The sequence below is a fragment of the Papilio xuthus genome, unplaced genomic scaffold (assembly GCF_000836235.2).
Source record: "Papilio xuthus unplaced genomic scaffold, Pxut_1.1 DF826923.1, whole genome shotgun sequence".
NCBI classification, from domain to species: Eukaryota; Metazoa; Arthropoda; class Insecta; order Lepidoptera; family Papilionidae; genus Papilio; species Papilio xuthus.
Window position 1 is genome coordinate 5,375,509 of NW_013531726.1, and position 22,864 is coordinate 5,398,372.

At 34.1% G+C, this 22,864-nt stretch overlaps 1 protein-coding gene across 1 annotated transcript in view; it reads right to left on the reverse strand.

Moving 5' to 3' along the window:
* LOC106122530 (probable serine/threonine-protein kinase DDB_G0282963) overlaps positions 1 to 7,413 on the reverse strand; it is a 29,194-nt gene extending 21,781 nt beyond the window's left edge. The window contains exon 1 of the mRNA XM_013318546.1: positions 7,191 to 7,413. The gene's annotated coding sequence lies outside the window, so the exon portion shown is untranslated. The remainder of the gene's footprint in view (positions 1 to 7,190) is intronic.
* Between the last annotated feature and the right edge of the window lie 15,451 nt (positions 7,414 to 22,864).

Here is a 22,864-nt window from a genome sequence, read left to right on the forward strand (position 1 = left end):
TTACCTTGATTTAGTATGAGCCGTAACACGATGTCGTAAAACCGCATTTACATTTCTTTATGGAGATTAGCCGGCAATAGTGATGTGCGCTGCCCGAGTTTACAGTTAAACCGGTTTGAGATTGTACTTGAAATTTGCATTGAAATTAATAGGGTAACGGATATGCAAAATATTACTCTATATATGTGTTAATTATTCAGGAATAGTTGAATGAAACACTTTAGGACCTGGAAATACCACATTTTATACCAGAAAGAAAATTTTTTAAGTAGTTGTGCACTTATCAAGAAAGGCTAAACGTAATATGCGTAAGTACCGTACCGATTCAAAAAATATGAGTAATAAATCGTCTCATAATTTTTATTTGGTACGCATAATCCCTGCACTATTAACGGTCGACTAAACGCAGAAAGTTTGTGGGAGATCTAAACTACTTACTTACATTTGATGTTACTGTGCTTATACACAAAATATGTAGCAAGAGTTTATTCTTATAGGACCAAAATAAAGCATTTACTATGATTAATTTCTAAATGTCACATACCATTTTTTACTTGTTGACGAAATTATTATATTCTAAACCTGACTAGCATCAGGTCTCACGACGAGCAAGCGGCCACCTGAATACAACGAAATAAGCAATCACTGCGCATAGACATCGACAATTGCAGGTGCGTTGCCAACCTTTAATCGACGGAGGAGAGATGCACAGAAAAAGTATAAATCTCCTTCCTATGTCCCCTCCTCCGTTAAAATATACTGAACGAAATCAGTACCGACACAATCCTAATAGACATAAGTACCTATACTTCACACCGGTATTTTGTAAGTCTGTAGCACATTTCGACAACAACTGCGATCGCTTATATAACCAGTGTCTCATTTATAATAACAAAAGCTATATTATATCTAAAAAATCGAGTATGAGTCATGTTTTGTTTTATATTAAGTCCTTGACATAAATATCCATTGAAACGATGCGTTGAACCTGGCGCAAAAAGTAAACGCTTTTTGTCACGTGCATGTTCAATGTGAAATTCATTGGTATTCGCTTAATACATAGTAATCTCGAAGTAAACTCGATGCAAAAACATCTCGTTTGCACAAATACAGAGAAAAGTTTCTAACAGGATGCATCAGGCCCGCCTTAATTGACAAGCATGCACCGCTTCAAGTAAATGACCCCGCGGCATAACACTTTTTAATTCCTATGTATTCGTGGTAACTAGTAACTAAAGATATACTTTGAGTAGAAGTGAAAGTTTCAGAAGTAAGTACTCTTACTGTTTGTCATGATCTGTACGGCATTATTTGCGTAGATTTAAGTAAAAGCTAGCCAGCGAAAGCATGACGGACGATACGATTTATACAGATATTTTGATCTCAGAAACCTAAGGTAATGCCAAATTACATTAACCGAAAGTTTTTGAGAGATACATTTGTTAGGATTTTAAAATTTATTTATCCTAACCATAAATTACATTTAACTCATATAAAAACGGCTAAACACACACGTATATTCGTCCGGTGGCGGCACCGACTAGTTTCGATCTCATCGGGGGCCCTTCATCAGGGTGAGTGGTACTGGTATTATTTCGCGGACGCGGCCCGTCGGCGGGGGGCGCGGGGTGCGCCGGCGTCGTCGACGATGTTGATACTAAAGCGTCGGTGGTGTCGCTATTCAAGTTTCCCCCAATTTCCAATTCATAGAAGGGCCCCCGATCGGCTCGAAACGAGTCGGTGCCGCCACCGGACGAATATACGTGAGTGTTTAGCCGTTTTTATATAAGTTCATTATAATGTCTCACGAAAGTTTGATTAATTTAATACATTTAACTCGTTTGACATTTTACTTTACGCTGAATTAAGATAAAAAAAAATTGTTAAACACTAAAAAAAACAACGCGAGCAAAATCACAGGTAACAAGTTTGATAATATGTGGATGTTATAAAATATTAATTATCCAGAAATTGCTCCTTCCTAATATGTACAACTTCAAAGGTATGCAAATCCTAAAGCTTCAATCTTAATGTTCCCGCTGAATTGAATCCAGCAATGATGACGTCAAAGCAATGTTCAGTATCTTGCTTATAAACAAGATGCTTGTAATTTATACATAATTAAACATATATGATAATCATGATATCAGGTATATGAATTAATTAAAATTGACATAACATATATTTTTATTATTAACTACATTCATTTTTTTATATCATAAGGTGGCAAACGACCGAGCGGCCACCTGAAATCGCTGAAATAGCCTAGTGACCGTTGCCCACAGACGTACGCAATTGTATATGCGTTGCCTACCTTTAATCGACGGATAGGAGGATGCACAGAAAGAAAACATTTCCATGCATCCCCTCATCCGAAAAGTCCACTTGCACTTCCCATCCTTTCCTTATAAGAAAAAAGGTAGGAAGGTAAAGAGGACTAAATTAGGCCTCCGGGACGCACATTCATCAGATGAAACGCGGAATTGCTTCCACTTCACACCTGTCTTCTGTGTGGTCGTGTTATTTCACCGGGCCAGTCGGGCCAATTCGTGCGAAGATATTAAAGCGGGCTCTATCACTGTAGACTCTAAACTTTTTAATTTTCAAATAAATAAGAATCAATTCCAAAATAATCATTTTTTAATTTTTTATTTTAAGTTGGCAATCGAACAAACGGCCACCTGGATTCATCGATAAAGCGAAGCGACCGCTACCGGTACACATCCGCAATTGTAGATGCGTTGCCTACTTTTAATCGACGGAGGAGGGGACTCACGGATAATGTTTCCCTTTCCTATGCGTCCCCTCTTCCGTTAATATATTAAAATGGATTATGGATTAACAAAAAATAACGCATCGACCTTACACTAGAGACCACACTAAACTGAAGACTCTTTTGATGCAATTACGATCCATAAATTGATTACGATGTTAGAATAATTAAAATAAGCAAAAACGGATTCAAATAGATAAATGGGTTCAACCAGATGTTAAGCAAAAAAAATTATTGATAGTATAATAATATTTTGTTAGAAGCAAATATATATTGATACTAGCTGTCGCCCTTGACTCTGTCTGCGCGGGATTAAAAATAAATGTTGGTCGATTCTCAGACCTACTCAATATGCTGACAAAATTTCATGAGAATCGGTCAAGCCGTTTCGGCGGAGTATGGGAACGAAAATTGTGACACGAGAATTTTATATATGTGATTATATTGCATTAGTTACAATCCAATAAAATGGATTAGTTTTACCTTCAACGTACGTTACAAGTAAATTGAAATAATTTGAGAATTTCAACAATATTTGGCAGTAAAACATATTTCACCATAACCATAAAACTAAATATCGCAGTTAACCTTAGTTCTAATTTAACTACGCAATACTAATTGATTTAAAGTTTTTGTTTTTATTATGTATGTATTTAACCTTCAATACATTAGTGAGCGTCGGTGGCTCAGTGGTCAAGCACTTGACTTGCAATCTGCAGGTCCTGGGTTCGAATCCCGCCATGTACCAATGTGTTTTTCGATTTTCCGATTTACATATGTACCTAATCACCCTTAACTTAGGGTAGGCTCCGAGCCCCTCGGTGGGGACGTATAGTGAGCTGATGATGATGATGATATTAGAAAGTACAATGAAGACATTGCAAAAAAATATTTGTCATTTTCCTTAGTATTTTCAGGTTTATAGGATTCCTGAAATCTATTAAGGAGCGTTTTGAAAAAATCACAACTTTTTGATTTTAGCAAATTGGCTAAGAGACATTTTATCAAAATTAGTATTTTAAAATTTCGAAACGTTGATTTCTGAGACCAAAATCTTTGTTAAACATATCGTCATCACTATCATTATATTTGTCAAAAATACTATAATATGTTTTAAATGAAGATTTCAGCCCCGGAAACCCACAATAAGTTTGATAGTAGCAAACTATGTAAAAAGTTATGGCGTAAAAATTGTCTTTTCTAGTACAATAAGTTTTTTATAATATTTAAACTTCTAATCGGCTTTTACAAATTAATATAACGATTGTGAATTACGCAATGATTGTTTGTGTTGATTTGTTTTCTGTTAAGTATTTGGGTTAACGTCTTTTATCATAATTAATTTAATATTAATGACCTTGAGATAGGCCTTTTAATAATTCTTCAAATAATTATTTTGTAATACAAATTACACAAAGAGAGATTATACACTATGTATTGTTTCTATGTTTCCGTGACTTTTCACAAATACATCTGCAAAAGTATATTGCTGTCTCTATTTTTGGTGTACAGAGCGAGAGAGATGAAAATATTATGTATGCATATTGGCGGTGGAAGACAACAGTTATGTCTTCCCGTGAAAGTTCTTAATATAGCGGGGTCGTGTAAAGTATCACTTAGATGTAATTCTCAGACACGATCTCTTGCAGGAGTATATAATCGCATTTGTATACAGTGTGTCCCAAAATTTAACCATAAGCTGGTACTGGTGTAAAGCCAGAAAAGGGGAAAAATACTAATTTTTTTTTTCAAAAGCAAAAATCTTGTGAAATTTCTTAACTAATCCTTGTATTAAATTTAAATATTAAACATTTATATTAATAAGGGACACTTAATCTTATTAAGGTTATAAATACGAACGTTTGTATGTATGTATGTTTGTTAGGAGGTATCTCCAGAACGATTCAACGGATCAACGCATAGGTATACTAAGATTTTAAACAATGCGGACGGATCCGCGGGCGGCAACTAGTTCTAAATATACAGTTTTTTTATATAATAATGCGGTTATTAAAAAGTATGTTTGTATAACGACAAGTTGCTTTCAAATAAGTAAATTATACTAGTCGACTTAAGTAAAATAATAATTATGTTTTGTGAATAAATTACGTGTTGTATTGAAGGCACTTGTTACCTTCCACCTTCATTCATTGTTAATTGTTGTGATTTTTAATTAAAACTAATTTCAGAAACTTCACATTACTCTTGCGTTTGTAACGACTGCATTGTTGACCACAATATCAATCGGTTGTTGTTAAAAAGTGCAACTGTTTGGTAATAGTATGCCTCAATCACACAATGTAATGATTACTCCAATGATGTTTGGTCATTTATCTTTTCAGTCCATGAAATTTCATAATAAATATAACGTTTCAAGATTCAAGGGTTATGACATAGTAAAATAGCGGATCGAAATATTTATATATTTTCTATTGAACTAGACATTCGTTGCGTAGTCAATAATCAAAATTAGGAATATGCAAAAAAAAATTATAATATTTTACGAAAATGTTATTCATATTTTATTATATACTAGCTATCGTCAGCGACTCTATTCGCACGGTATTAAAATTACTTATTAAGTAGTCTACGTGTTCGTCCAAACTATTTTCTATATCGATTTCCGTTGAACCATTCTGGCATCTTTTAGCGAGCACCATACATCTAAACTTTGGTATGATATTAGTAAGATGTCGCAATAGACTTGGCGGTTATTTATTATTAATTCAGTCTTTTTTATCATTCTAATTCCGTGTCCAAATTATTGAAGAATATATTACTTTAAATCTTTTAGTTTACCTATGTTTAATACAATTAGTTATCGCATTAAAAGACGCACGTAAGGAATGAAACCTTATCAATGCTAAAGTAAATTTTTTCCAGTACTTTTACTTTATATTGTTAGGAAAAAAATCCAACACTGTGCCGGTGTATCGGCGCAACACTAGCCTTATTAAAATGTCAACGTTTATGTCCCCTCACTAATCAATCTAACACATGACTTTATAACGAAAGCGCGCCATTCGCGCTAAAGGATTGTAACTAATAATGTGTAAATTTTTATCACAATTGGCATCAAAGATCGAACATACAATTGGTTTCTGAGTTAAAAATTTGTTCAAAACATATCGTCATTCCTGTTACAAAACAATATGTTTTAAACGGGGATATTAGTCTTAGAAACCCACTAGTCATTTGTGTATTAAGAAGTAAACATCAGTTATCATTATCAGCTCACTATATACGTCTCCACCGAGGGGCTTAGAGCCTACCCTAAGTTAGGGCTGACTAGGCCATAGTCGGTCACGCTGGCCAAGTGCGGGTTGGTTAACTTCACACATATCTTTGAATTTCTTCTCAGATATGAGCAAGTTGCATCACGATGTTTTCCTTCACCGTAAGAACGTCGGATAAATGTACATATGTAAATCGGAAATCGAAAAACATTGGTACATGGCGGGATTCGAACTCAGTACCTGCAGATTGCAAGTCAAGTGCTTGACCCCTAAGCCACCGAAGCTCCCATCTATGTTTCGTGAATTCTTGTGAATATAAGAGATTCGGCAATAGTTAGAAAATGTTCGTTACAATTCGGTACGCTGTTTTGGGAACTTTTTTGCTTGAAACCGTTATTTTAACAGTTCAAGTTTCGTGCAGTATCTTTTTGTAATCAAATCTTTTAAGGTCATCATTTCCAGATAGCTTCGAATCCCGAACAATGCGTACTAAAGACTTTTTATAGCATGTATTGAGTTCGCATATCGTCTTGATAAATAAAGATAGGGACACACGACAATGTTATGTAAGAAACAAACAAATTTAACACAAATTTACTCTTGAAATTTCATTTCTAAATTTTGTTGCGTTACAGCGAAATATAATATGGTGCATTAACAATGTATTTCTACATTACGAAATGTGTTAAAGTCGAAAAAATATTATAAAACGCAGTTGTGTGTCTTTACCCTTATTGTTCAACAGAACCGTCTCCAATCAACTACCAAATAAGCTCCGCTCGTGAGAATTAATTAGTTTTTGTAAATTAAGTATTCTTTATAACATGTATTTTCGTATTTAAAGTTGTGAAGTAAGTAAAATGGTCATACCGGTAATTAAAAAGTATAAGTTCTTCTAATAAACAGTACTTAAACAACGCTTAGTAAATATTTAAAAAGTCACAGTTGTTGAAAATGCTAATTTTTTTTAATAAAGAACAATTTAAAATATGCTATATGTTTACGCACTTACCTTCCTATAGGGAATTATTAAAAATTGTGCTTCAAAAATAAAAGATATGAACATCTTGTCACTTTAACTTCATATTTATTATCAACTTGAATTGTATTTCGTGAGCTTACTAATATTACGTATAAAATATGCGCAATAATAAAAACAAAACAAATAATTCCAGACTCACCAAATGGCTAATGACACTCCATCCTTCCCACTCGAGTCCACAAATTAAACAAATCCCTTATCTTGATTACCGCAAACCCGATACAGTATCGTTATCGTTAAATAAAACCTCGTGTTTTGTCCGGCAAAACAGATTGATTATACGAACGCGGAGTCGCGCGTTACTTTCGATACACTGCGCAGCGGCGGCGAATGCGGCCGAGTCGGGCTCATGATAAAACGCAAATGACCACACCACCTGAGCGACTCAACGTAACGTCACAACAAATGAAATTAAAATGGAGGTAAAATAGAACTATAGACTGATAAACTTAACAGACCCGGTGGGTATAAGACTTAATTACTATTGTATTTAGTAGCATCTTTTTATTTAAAAATGTGTCACAAGACTCTTTTTGTAATTGTCTTATTTCGTACTAGCTGTCGCCCATGACTCCATTCGCGAGGTTTAAAAAAACTTTATAAACGGCCTATATTTCTTCTTATATTTTACATCTATGGCAAATTTCAGCTAGATCCATGAAGTCGTTCTGGAGATACCTTCATACTAACATCAATCCATCCATCATAAGATGGCAAACGAGCGATCGGCCACCTGAGATCGCTGAAACAGCGAAGCGACCGTTGCATGTAGACATACGCAATTGTAGATTCATTGCCTACCTTGAATAGACGGAGGAAGAGATGCACAGAAAACGTATATTTTTCCTTCCCATCCAGAAAATCGATATCCCATTCTTTCCTTATAAAAAAAAGGGTCTCGTTATTTGTCTTTAATTTACTGATAGCAGCACCTTTCACCGGGCCAAATAAGTTGTTAGACTACAAAGAAGCTCTAATAGGGAATCCGTCAGTTGTATAGAGAAAGTACACAGTTATTAAAATTTGAAAGTGCAAGTTCATGGTATTAATGAATGCATACAATGGTTTGCTTGGTAATAAGCACCGGCGACGGCCAGTATGCGCATGAATGGAGTCGCTTACTTATAAAACTATACTGTTATTTTGCTCAATACATTTCATAGTTCTATTTAAGAAATTAAATAATTTAAATTTAATTTAATTTAATTTAAATAATTTTGTCCCATTCAGTGTCGAGACCTTTGGTCCTTGGTCCTAGCGTTTTTAAGGAAATATCAAAAAAGTTAGTCGACATCACAGGAGACCGAAGAGCTGGCAGCAATCTCAGACAAAGAATTAGTTTAGCTATTCAAAGGGGGAACGCTGCCAGTATCTTCGGAACCTTACATAAAGGGACTCCTTTTAATAATATATTTTAGTTAATTATTCGTTTATCATATTTTACTTAATATCATGAATTAAAATTGTATCAGATATCGTTTATAAGACAAAAGATTAGAAAGGACCTTAAATTATTGACTTTTAAATGTGAAGCCGTTACTTTCGTTTGCACATCCTGTATAATAATGTAACTTTTATAATATTATGTTACTAAATACAGTACGATTCACTTTTTTTATGTGTATTTTTTTTATTTTTCAAGTATTGTTTACCATAGACAACAAAAGGTGACAGAGTATAACACACTATCCAAAATGAAAGTAACATGATTTATTTTTTTATTGCTATTACAATGTTATATTGATGAGTTGTTCGTGACTTTTTAACAACATTCACTAAGTGATGTGTACATCAAATTTAATACTAAGAAAACGAACATATGACGATGAGTAGATGTTTTTTGCTATTAAAAATTTAACATAAATTAATAACCATTGCAACATGAGTACACAAAATATAAAAAAATTTGTTTTTTTTTCGATAATGAGTTAGATTTAAAATTCATTATTGCAATCAAATTGCAGTGAATTTCTTAATTACTTTAAAAATAATGTTATTTGTTATTTTCAATATAAACAAGAAAAAAATAATATGCTTCGCAGTGTAAAACTGAGACGTCGCTTTTATAAATGAAAAAAAGTCGGTTGCGAAAATGCCATAAAAATAACTCAAACAGCGAGATTTTACATTGTTAATAATATAAAGATGAAAACGCTTTCAGGAAATGTTGAAAGTGAAATTTTTTGATTTCTTTTACCAGCAGCGGCCGCAAGAACCGCTTAGCGTCAACCGCAAATGTTTTTCCTTCCGTTTCTAATTTCCTATTTTTATTGTTAACATTTTATTTTACATTTATTACATAACTAGCGATCGCCCGGGACTCCGTCTGCACGGAAAAAAACAATCAATAGCCTATGTATTCCTTTAGACTATGTTCTATATGCATGCCAAATTTCATCGAGATTCGTTCAGCCGTTCCGAAGATATCTTCAAACAAACATCCATCCAAACCTTCGCATTTATAATATTAGTAAGACAAAACAAGTAATTCTTATTTCAAAGTTAGCTTAAGTAAGACATTACATTTGTTCTCAATTTTATCACGAAAATATGGATCTTACCAAATTTTGACTAACTAATAAAAGAGCTTGTTATACACGGACTGATTATTACAACAGGTATTGAGCGACCAGCAGCTAAAGCTTGCCCTACTAGGACCGCAGCAGACCTAGAAGACGTTGCGACTGTAGGTTTGCAGACCATTTAAAGCTAATAATACCAACTGAAAGCAGTAAGTTTATGTCAGCTATAAAGATTAATATGATATTTATACCTGTTTAACCAAAAACAACTAACAAATAAGCGTAATAACAACATAATAAAAGACAGTTTTTTCTCCTATAATTCCTAAAAAAAAAAACCTTAGAAACAATTAGTATAACAGGATTTAATCTGACAGGAATGTAAAAATTATATCCGATATTTCTTAGTAGATATTTAAATTGGGCTATTAAATACAATCGTCAGAACAATGCGAGGGCTCACGCAACAATATATGCAAACTATTGATCTGCAATCGTGATAACTGTTCGTGACAGAGTACTATCTGTCGTCTTGTAATTGAATCTGATTCCGGTCATACCACACATACTATGGGAAATCGAATGCGAGAATGTATTTCGAAACTACGTCAAATCTTACTTCTTATTAATATTTTAAATGCGAATGTTGATAGATAGATGTATGTTTATTTGTAGTTATCTCCAGAACGAGTGCATTGATCTTGCTGAAATTTGGCATAGATGTAGAACATAGTCTGGAAGAAGATATAGGTTATTAATTAAGATTTTCTAAATTACGCGCGGACGCAATCGCGTACGACAAATAGTTAAATAATAAGGAAAATAGTTCTACGATATTATACTTAGTACGTTTCGATACATATTGAAACCAAGGTTATGAAAATGATTATTTTTAATTGATTTATTCCTTTTATTATGTTTAAAGATTGTAATAACATAACTCTTATTTTTATGAAATATAAGATACATTTTGGCACGCGGGGCTTTTATAGCAATTTTTACACTAATCACGATTTAACTCAAGTGTATTACAGTATTTTTGTGACAGTGGTCACTATTTGCCTTCAAAAGGCATTTACAGCTTCACCGGGCTTTAGGGGACCGAGCGCAGATAGCGCTTAGCCTGAACCTCATTTAACGTATTTGAGTGTAGGAACATACTAGTTTTAGAGCCGTCAGGGGTCCTTCTATTGGGTGAATGAAATAACAGGCTATATTCTTGGTTGCGTCACGTCGAGCACAAGCCAGTACCTAAACCGAAACACAGATAAGTTATCCTAGATCTTTGGTTTGTTGACATAGTTTTTAAATGAATCTACCACGGGGAATGATCTGAAGATTTTCTTGGAACAAATCCTACCGCCGAGTTCCGTCATCGGATGACACGACACACCGCCAGGTTTCATCCGCACCATCTCGATGGTTGGCAATCCACAACCTACGGTTAGCGTGACACTACCTGCTTCGTACAGTCGCCTTGTGGAGTGGTTTTTCCTCGGCGGTATTTTCAAACTACTACGACTTAAGGTCCTTCAAGAAGCGATCGTATCATCTTCTCAAAGGCCGGCAACGCATCTGCGGTTCCTCTGGTATTGCAGATATTCAAGGGAGTTGTTGAACACCTCGATATTCCCACTGCTCGTTTGGTACCTTAATTTATAAAAAATGCGTTAGAATCATGACAGTAAGAATTTAAATCAATTGACTACATAAGTATAAGGGTATACCGTAATATCAGGAAGTTACTAGCGAAGTGTAAGCTTACTCTTGTATCGCTAATGTACTGTGGTCATTAGAATCGCTATGTAAGTTTTTGTCCCCGTTCCCATCTTGACGGAGATGAGCTATGGGACAAAAAAACACTTTCTGCACGTTAATGTTCGTCCAGTTAATTATACATAGGAAGTTCATAGTAATTGAATAGTCGTTAAGAAATATGGATAGAGATAGATAAGTATAGAAATATGAAATAACATTAAGGTGAGTTAAAGTGTCATGGCTCGACCAAGAAATCGGTGATTATCAACACATAATTATAAACATCCTGTATATGTTAGTCCTTGAAATGCATAAATTCTCCTGTATCTTTTACCTTCAGTATTCCGCGATTTAACTCTTTGGAACTAGTATGATGCAACATGTATGCGCTATTGATATATCGAGAACTAACTGTCACCCGCGACATTGCGCGGAATTGAAAAAAAAATACTTAAGTAGCCTTTATGTTCTTCAACGTATCCATACATCCAAACATACGTATAATATTAGTAAGATATATTATCTAAAAGAGTTGTTTAACATTTGCAGTGAAAACAAAATTCCCTTTTCTCCTGTCATTACTTAATTTGACGACTCAGTGAAAGTGAGATGTCATTAATCATTGAAAGTGTTTGCCGTAGTAAATGCATTATCATTATTTGCCTTATAATGATTCGGCTTTTTTAGACGATGATGCACTACTGTGTGTGCTAGTGTTCCCATTGTCGCAACATCAGTATAAAACATATTTTTTTCTCCGATTTGCCAAAGAGCGAGATTTATGACACTTTGTTAACAGCTGTTTTGGTGAAAGCACAAGCTTTAAAACTTACTTCTGCATACAAAGATTTTTTCAACCAAAACAAATGACTGTTAAAGTGTGATTGAATAATTCATTCGTAACTTAGTTTACTGATAGTCCATAAAAGATAGAAGAGAGACATCTTACCGTGGGTTTCTAATACCAAATTCTCCGTTTAAAACATATTGTTATCTCTGCTATCAAAGTTAATGATAGTGATGATATACAGAGCTTTTGATTTCAGAAACCAGACAGATGTAAAGAATCACTCTCACGTTGCTCACGACAGGTCACCAGGTTGTCACCTCACGTCCACCGAGCTATCGCCTACAGTTTGCACGTAATTCCGGATTCGAATCAAAACGAACAGAAACGTGACGGATCTACGTTCTTATATATTTATTTGGTTTGTATTATAAATGAAAAGGTAACTTAGTAAAGTAATACACGAACACCTAATAAAAACAGAGAGCCTAGCACACATATTCGTGGGAACGTTTTCGTAAAGACGTTGGTAAAATTTTAAAAGTGCAGCACACCTTTTTTTTCCAGAGAGGAATGCTTTATGCATACTCCGCGCCCCGGGGGGGACGCGGTAGTTATTTGGGATTCTCCTCCATAGCGGAGGCATACCCACTAAACCTCTCTGTTCCTCCAACGCATCGGGACGGAGCCACGGGCATGCTTTCGCTCTCGTCCGCGGCCAAAATATACCACACCTACCGGGAGTCGAGTACAAAAAAAATGTCATATAAATTTTGACACACATCGATGATTTTACGAAGACGCGTGTCGCAAATATTCTTGCTAGGTAATTGCCCGTATGCATTGCCTTCGTAAATATAAATCCTATTCATCATGTCTTCTGTCTGCAACAAACTAACTTCTATTAACATGTCTATTACAGATCGTTCTGCAATATGTCAGTGAAACTAAAATTAACAATTCAATGAGCACTGGTAATACGAGAAAAGTTAATAGACGGTGTTTTTTTCTTATAATTATAAAGACGTCTTGATCGCATGACTTTCAAGAATTTTCTAAACTAGCGAATATGTAAATGATGGTTATCGTGTAGGTTTAATGCAGCGTTTATCATCAGCTCACTATACACGTCTCCGTTGAGGGGCACGGAGCCTGCCCTAAGTTTGGGCTGACTAGGCCATAGCCAACCACGCTGGACCAGTTTACACATATCTTAGAATCTCTTCTCAGGTAGCAATATGATATTTTCCTTCACCGTAAAAACGTAGGATAAATGTATGTATGTAAATCTAAAATCGAAAAACACATTGGTACCTGGCGAGATTCGAAACCAGGACCTGCAGATTGCAAGTCAATTGGTTAACCCCTGAGTTACCGAGTCTTTTGGTCCAATGCAGCATTAAATACATTAAAAGTAAATTTATTTGAGGATTGCTAAAGTGTCTTAAGTCGCTTTTAGAAGAGAATATTTTAGTCGTATTCAGCGTGGGCACTGGTTTAGGCAGTATATTACTACGGTTTCGCACTTTGTTGTCTAAATTAATTTATTAAACAAGCATTAGTGCAGCAACAGGGAAATCTTTAAACATTCGGTATAGACAGCTTCCATACACGGACTGCACTGTAAAGTCACTACAAAAAATGCATCTACTTCTATCGACTATAGACCGTGTATGGCGGTGTTTAATTGCCTGGGCATTTTGCACTAATAATTGGGATTTATATTGGAAAATAACACGAACGGTTTTATGAGTGACATCGTCCATATTAACAGGGACATTATCGTAATGAGGATTATTCAATTAACGCGTGTGTTCATGCATTAAAAATTGATATGAGTGCAACAAAAACATGACAGACTGTTAAGCATGTTTTACATATAAAGGAATTAATTGACTAGTTAATTATTTTGGTAATATGATTATAAATACTATCCATATTATGTTATCATCATCATCAGCTCACAATACGTGACAACTGAGGGGCTCGGAGCCTACCCTAAATCAAGGGTGACTAGGCCATAGTCAACCACGCTGGCCCAGTGCGGGTTGACTTTACACATATCTTCGAATTTCTTCACAGATATGTGCAGGTTGCATAACGATGTTTTACATCACCGTAAGAACGTCGGATAAAATAATTCGGAAATCGAAAAACACATTAACACATGGCGGGATTCGAACCGAGGACCTACAGATTGCAAGATTGCTTGACCCCCGAGCCACCGACGCTCTATGTTATACTAAAAATCAATCATATTTTTGTATTTTGACGTTCAACTAGCTGTTGCCATCCGGCTTTGCTTGTTTGCTTTTTTTAAATGCATGAAATGAATAATATACATCTCTATCTATTTTTGAAATACAGGTAATAAATTAATAAAGAAATTATATTTATAAAATAAATATTTATATTAAAGACAACGCTTATATTTATGTTTGAATATTATACAAATGGATGCCGTAAAATTAAATATTTAAAAAAAAATGTTGAGATATAATAATTAATATTATTTATTTTAAATAAACAGCGTCTGTCAGCAACTTAAAAATATGTATTATAAGTAAGAATAAATAAGAACAAATGAGTCATTATTAGAATTTGTAAAAGCGATTGAATTATTAAATTTAATTCTTGGCATCGAAATATTTTTTACGTGTACAGACGTTTCTCTCTAACGCGAGTTTCTCACTTATGGAGATCGTATTTCGGGACCGGAACATGTCTCGCTTATCCAGGTTTGTCTGGTATATTGCTATTAAAATAAACAATATTATTATGTTCGCTGAGGAATAAAAAGAATTATATAAATAATTTCAAAAACATATTACATTAGTAAGATAAAGGATTTTCTTAAAAATATGCGCATATTTTTTCTATTTCTTTAAAATCAAAGTAACCATTCAGAGTAATCCTCCTACTAGGTTTTCAGTGTTTAACCTACTTTGTACTATGTGGGACGTCCTTAGGTTATAACAGATTAGATACACGTTAATCTGTCTGTCCGTAGTTACATTTTATTTTATTTTAATAGATTACTCAATTCTACTGAACACTAAGAGTTGCGTAAGCGATGCATTATCGTTTATTTCTGACACTAAACTTGTACTAAGCGAGTCCCTTAGTGACTAATAAACTGTATGCGGCAGTAAGCGGACACGTAAGATTACTAAGTGAGTAAGTCCTTTTAGATTACGTCTTTGTTATGTTTAAAAGGGAAAAGTAAAATAAGCTTAGATACCTCATACTTCTCATTAGGTAATTAGGACGACACAGCATGTTTATACTAATAGACATTATTCTATATGTCATATTTGAACAGCCAGCTACAATATGTGTCATACGAATTAGCCGGCTCGACCGTTGCAATACCACTACCAAACAGAAAATAGGCATGAAGTGGAAGCAATTCGGACGAACCGATTCGTGTGGTGCCTGAGGCCAAATTTTAGTCCTGTTTCTTTTCCCACCCTTTATTAACAAGGAAAGAAAGGCAAAGGATTTTACGGAGGAGGTCATTGGAAATGGAAATATTCACTTCCTGTGCATCCTCTGTCGATTGAAGGTAGGCAACTCATCTCAAATTGCGGTTGTCTATGGACTGCGGTCGCTGCGTTATTTCGGCAAATTTAGGTGACGGCTTGCACGTTTGTCTCCTACATTTACCTCAGTCTGATATAAAAATAAATATCTCGTGTACGGTTTAATTTATGTCGTTGATAACTGAAATAAATATAACACATAATTTGTATGGCTTGATGCGTTCAAAGGTCGCAGTAATGCAATTATATCAGTCCGATACAATGTTCTAGAATTTTTATAAGGCTTCATTTCTACATAATATATCGACAGTATAATAAATCAAAACTGCATGCAACTGTTAGATCAGTAAAGAGCGCCATCTATCGCCAATAAAAGTTAAATAGCACGAAAATTTCTCATAATTTTCGGTGCTTTCTTCCTTTGAGATTTACTTAATTTTGTTTTCATGAATAATTTTAAAAGTAAAGTTGTCGACCTATTTTTAAAATGTTAGCCACGCTGTTATTCATATTTAACCGATTATTAAAATTTAATTATATTATTTTTATTTGCATATATACTTAGACTTTTGTTGTAAACGTGACTGTCTATCGTTGGTTCCCGCAACCAAAATCTCTGCATGAAATATATCGAATTCATTAACTATACAATATAAAAATCAATTGCTGTTCGTTAGTCTCGCTAAAACTCGAGAACGGCTGAACGGGTTTATCTTATCTTGGTCTTGAAATGTTCGTGGAGGTCTAGGGAAAGTTTAAAAGGTAAGAAAAACAGCCCTTTTCTCTTTTCCATATAAACGGCTGAATGGATCTCGCTGAAACTTGCCATAGATGTAGACCATAGTCTGGAAGAACATATTTTTTAATTACGCGCGGACGGATTCGAGGGCGACAGCTAGTATGTTTAAACAGAGATTTTGGTTTCAATAACCCATTTGTTTTCAACTAATTGGTTTTAGAGATATTGTAATTAATACTTAGAATCGACAAACTATGGATTCTTTGAGTTGCTAATTACGTTGTTATATAAAACGACATATGTTACTGACACGTTCTTCGCGTAATATTAAAATATTATGTTATAGTATATAATATACAATCGCCTTATATATGACACATGCTTCGATCGAGTAAATAAATAAGAACAATACAGCTATTTTCATAACTTATTGACATATATAATATTGACATCGTAAGTTGTTTTATTACTCTAGTTGTATACCTTTTAAAATTCTAATCCTTGGTTTCTGAGACCAAATTCCCTATATTTAACATGTTGTTATCCCTTTCATTATCTTTTACAAAGCAGAGATAACAATAATTGTTTTAACGGATATATTGGTCTCAAAAACCAAGCATAAGTGATTATAACCTTTGATAATTATCAAATAAAAATTATCATTTTTGTCGATAGATGTCTATAGATTTCGTGTTATTTTTATTGCTTGATCAGTCTTATCAACAGTGGAATTATAAACCTTAAACAAAACTTCTATTAGACAGCGATAATAAGACTATCTGTAGTAGTCCTATCCGTACATCTAGAAAACGTTACATAAAATGAAATATAATTTATTACATTCATAACGAGATAAAGATAAAAATTAAATAAATTCAAAATTTAATACATTTTTATTAATATTTTAGAATTATATTTGACGGTTAAAAGTCTGGCCACACTTGACCGCTTTTTTTAATAAAAACTTGGCTCACGATTTACTACCCAAGTTTTAGAAGTGGCGCTCTCTACGGAATGGTTGCTTATTCTCGACAGATTGTACTTTTGAAAAATAAATATCTTAATGTTTAAGTAACAAGATTTTTTTTCTTTACACGGCAATGTAGACCGAAAATGTTGTAATTTTTTATCTTGTTAAATACAATTATAGTAAAAATTAAATCGATGTAACCCATACTATAAAGTTGGATAGTTTTGATTAGATTGAGCGCCCGTGGATCAGGGGTTAAAAACTTGCAATCTGCAGGTCCTGGGTTCGAATCCCGCAGTGTACCAATTTTCGATTTCCGATTTACATATGTAGATTTATCCGACGTTCTTACGGTAAAGGTAAACATCGTGATGCAAGCTGCACATATCTGAGAAGAAATTCAAAGATATGTGTGAGGTCAACCAACAAGCACTTGGCCAGCATAGTGGACTATGGCATAATCACCTTTAACTTAGCGTAGGCTCAGAGCCCCTCGGTGGGGACGTATAGTGAGCTGATGATGATGAAAAATGTATGCGAAAATATTTTAACGAAACTGTAATAAAAGTTCATGAACACGCATATTTTAGATTTTTAATTAAGATTCTTGTGAAGCGATAGTATCTTTTACATTAATCAAGTCTTAAAACTCTGGTGCGGATTACTATGATTTATTTTGTGGCAGTATTTTAAAGCTTTCTTTTCTTAAGTAATATACTTACTATTTTATCCAGTAATGTATCTTTTAATTTAATTTTTATACGACTCCCAATAGACGTAATATTTTAGTAACTATTTATTACAATACTAGCTGTCGCCCACAACTATGTCCGTGGGGAATTAAAAAACACAATTAGTAGTCTATGTGTACTTTCAGACTATGTTCTACATCTATGTCAAATTTCTACGAGAACCACGGAGTCGTTCTGGAGATATCTTAAAACAAACATCCATCTATTCTTCCAAGCATTCGCATTTATGATATCAGTAAGATAAATAATTATTTATCATCAATGATGGTTTTATATATGGCCAGTCATATTTCGATTGCGTTTATGCAGAAACATGCTGGGAGGTATCGTTAATTTTTTTTTACCGTTGCAAGAAAATTGCAATCTTAATAAAATAAATTCTTAAAATTTGTCTAAAATATTTACTGCATGAGCAAGTCGTAATTATAAACATTACTTGTATTTTTAAATGTCACACTTTCGCAGATTTCACTGTGTTGGATTTTATATAACGTTATCTTACTAATATTATATATGCGAATGTTTGCATGTTCGGATTGTTTGATGGATGTTTGTTGAATGATATCTTGAGAACGGCTGCATTGTTCTTACTTAAATTTGGCATAGATGTAGAACATAACCTAGAAGAACACATAGGCTACTATTTTTTTCAATTCTGTATGGACGGAGTCGCGAGCGATAGCTAGTTACTAATATAAATCTGAATGTTTGGATGTATGAATGAATAGATGGATGTTTGTTAGAAGGGACCCAGAACGGCTGCATGGCTGTAGCTGGAGTTTTGCATAGATGTAGAACGTAGCCTGGAAGAAAATGGGGTACTGTTTTTTTTTGCACGGTCGGAGTCGCTGGCGACAGCTAGTTTTATATATTATCGCCAACTCTCCAACTATAATAACTGTCACCGACGATGCCGTAAAAGAAATGTTAATGCGTACTAACTTCTTTAATGTTCTGTAAAAGTGCATATTAAAACTTTACAACTGTCTGACTTCTAGCACTGTCGTAATAAATTAAAAAATCATGTATTTTAACCGACTTCAAAAAGGAGGAGGATCTCAATTCGTCTGTTTGTTTTTTTTTTCGTCGATACCTCCGCCCCTAGTGGTCCGATTTCATAATACTTTCTTTTTATTCTAAAGGTGTTGCTTGTCATCTGGTACAATTTTTTGAATCTTTAAAAACTATCCATTAGTTCTTGAGTTATTTAAAATAAACCGCGCCAAAAACACGGAGAAAAATGGGACAATTTTGCTTTCGTTGCTTATCTTCAAGAGTGTTGATGAAGTACTCTTAACTGCTTGACTAGATTGGACCGAAATCTATACGTCCAAGTTCGATACCCACCATGTATCTTGATGTTTTTTGAGACGTGGTCGACGCCAGCAATCTCGGTTGCACGAATTAGTGTTCTCGCCCGGAAAAAATATCACGATCACACAGAAGATTAGAGGCAGGCAATGCATTTAATTCCTAATTTCTATGGGCAGCTGTCGCTTCGCTATTTCTGCGATTTCAAGTGGCAGCTTACTCATTTATCACCTTGATGTAAAAAAATAGGGATATTTATCATATGTACATTTAAGACTTTAACCAAGTTCTTTTACTAAGTTTCAACCATAGAACGACAGACGATTTGCCGCAGTCGGGTCACACTTGATCGGTTTTTTTAACAAACTTCGTTCTAGATTTATTACTAAAGTTTTAAAACAACGTTCTTGAGTTGTCGAGAGGTTAAATTATACTAGTTTTCGCCCACAACTATGACCATGAAATTATTGGTTTATTTATAGAAAAGCAGACAAACAAATAAGTTGAATAACAAATATCTTGTGGATTTTAGATATTAAGGACTACCTTACTACACACAGGTACACTTACTACACTTAACCTACACTGGGCCAGCGTGGTCGACTATTGTCCCCTTAGGGTATGCTCCGAGACCCTCAGTGGGGACGTATAGTGAACTGATAATGATACAACTCACTTTCTACTCTTGTATATATGTTATACTGATATCAAATTTTTGTGTACATTTAAATTTATTTCAATCCAAATTTCAAAATTGCAAAAATAACAAAACGCGTAACATTTTCAATAGAGTTTGTTCGGACAAAATAATTAATTAAAATTTGTCCGCCCTCGCCGTCTACTAAAGGATGCAGAAAAATAAAAAAACCTTTTTCCGGTTCCGAAATGTTCCTTTTCCATGTTTGTATGTATCATCTAATTCCTACTTAATTAAATGTCAGATTGTTTCCTTTCTTCGTTCTGATTTCGTACTTCGTTTGTCCATGTCAAATTACGAAAACATTGACTGTTTTGGTAATAGTTCGTTAAGATATGTAACGCGTGTATTGAAAAGAATCCGCTTTTTTATTACTGCGGTCATTTTGGATTTACGATATTATTAAATCTCTGAAATCGAAGCATCTAAATATTATCAAGAGATAAATTTAAATTAACAACACTGACCTTAATAAAGCCGTTAAAAAAATTAAAATGTCTTAATTCTAGATTTAATATCCACTGATCGTTTTATCGTTTACTTACTGTTGCCCGCAACTCCATCCGTGCGGAATTAAAAAAATAGCTTAATTATTAGCCTATGTGTTCTTCCAGACTATGCAATAGATATATGCCAAATTTTAGCGAGATTTGTTCAGCCGTTCTGGCGATACCTACAAACATCCATCTATCTAAACATTTAAATATAATATTCGGTAAGATTCATTAAATTGAAAGCTTCGGACGCCTCCCTGGCACCGATAACTACAAGTTCCGGCGAAATGGAAATAAATTCATTGATACAGTGTATATTTTACGAGTTGTAAGATGTTGGATATTGTTGTTGTTGTGGCCGAGTAACGCATTGTATCGCTGCCAAGATCTTGGTAAACAAATTCATTGGATACGTAACCATAATCTATTGATTTCCTCTGTTGAGATGTTTTGTGTATTTTGCTGGCTTGAGTTTATCAAACTTTCTTACATACTTCAAACATTGTTTTACTGACCGTGGATTTCTGAGATTAAAATCTCTGTATGAAACGTATCGTCATCCCTGTCATCTTTGACTAAATTGAAAAGCGGCAAACGAGCAAGTTTACTGAATTCGCCCAAATAGCGAAACAATTACAATGTAGTCTATTGCCAAAAGACTACTGATTTTGAGTGAGGTTATATTCGATTCGTATGCCTTTATTAGTTGGATTAGCTTAGGTTGTTTTTTTTTAAATTTAAATAAACAGTAATATTTAATCAAAATTTTGTTATTATTTACTATCAGGTAAGTTGCTTGTTTGCTCTGGAAAGTTACCAGTAATTGTGGTGTTATATTGCCGTAACTTACACCTTAACCATGTAACCAGTTAATAGTCAACGGTCTTTGTTATTGAACATAAATCCAACTAAAGTCCCCGCTCGCCCCTCACTTCGCGCCCCGTGTCCTCAATTCCGCACGTATTTCTCGACACTGAAATTGGGCGCGATTTTTGCACGAAAAATATTTTACGACCTCCAAGGCACATTAACGTTTTATTGACAGGTTTATTTCTGTGCTGTTGTTACTGAAAAGAAAAATGGCAACCTCAGACTTGTGTATGAAAAACATAATTATTACATTTCATGTCATGTTTTTAAATGTATGGTATTTTCAGATAATATCTTACTAATGTTATAACTGTGAATGTTTAGTTGAATGAATGAATGGATGGATGATTGTTTGAAAGTATCTTCAGAACGGATGATATTTTTTTAATACCCCGCGAATAGTCACCAGTGACAGCTAGTTGCATTTTAATTTAATATTTTATACAATTCAAACTTTTTTAAATATTAGTAATAGTTTCATTTATAATGATGTTATTTGTAAATTTACAGAACTATGTAATAAGTACAGCCCGCTACATAAAGCATTAACAACAAAGCGCTTAATCACAACAGTGGAATAAATTTCCCCGGACGCCCAGTGCACTTTATTAGCTACCATTTGAATTATAGGACAGGAATGGGGAACGTTATTGTAAAGTACCAGATCAACTAGTCAAACAGATCTCGCTGAAATTTAACAAAGATTTAAAACATACTCTGGAAGACGAAATAAGCTAGTATTTTTTTTAATAAAAGCCATATGCAACTATACATAAGGACGTAAGCGTTCATGAACAATAAAAAGTTACAACTAGCAACCGCGTAAAGATCAGAGTGTAGCATTTTACCGCAAACTAGTTCACACTTACCGTCTCTGTAATAAAATGTATCCAAGAGCGTAGAAAACTACAACCGGCCTGCAAATTACTGTATACTATAGTTGTTGAGTTGTGGTACAACTTTAGCTGAATCTACGTTATTTGTATACATAGGATGATTTTTATTATCACTTTGGTAATCGTAAATAATTAGAGTAGTTAAAAATTATATCATGTAGTACTAGCTGTCGCCGCGATTACGTCATTTGAATTAGACAAGAAACTTAATTAGTAGCCTACGTTCTTTCAGACTATGTTCTACATCCATACCGAATTTCATCAATATCCATTGAGCGGTTCTGGTGATACCTTCAAACAAACATCCATCCATCCATCTAAACATTCGCATTTATAATATAAGCAGTAAGATAAGAATGTGCCTGTTTATTACAATCTGTATATTACTAGAACTACTACTAGTACTAATTTCAACCTATTTTTTTCATGTCCTATAAAGCTTAGTAATTATACTATCTAGTGATCTCACGAGCTT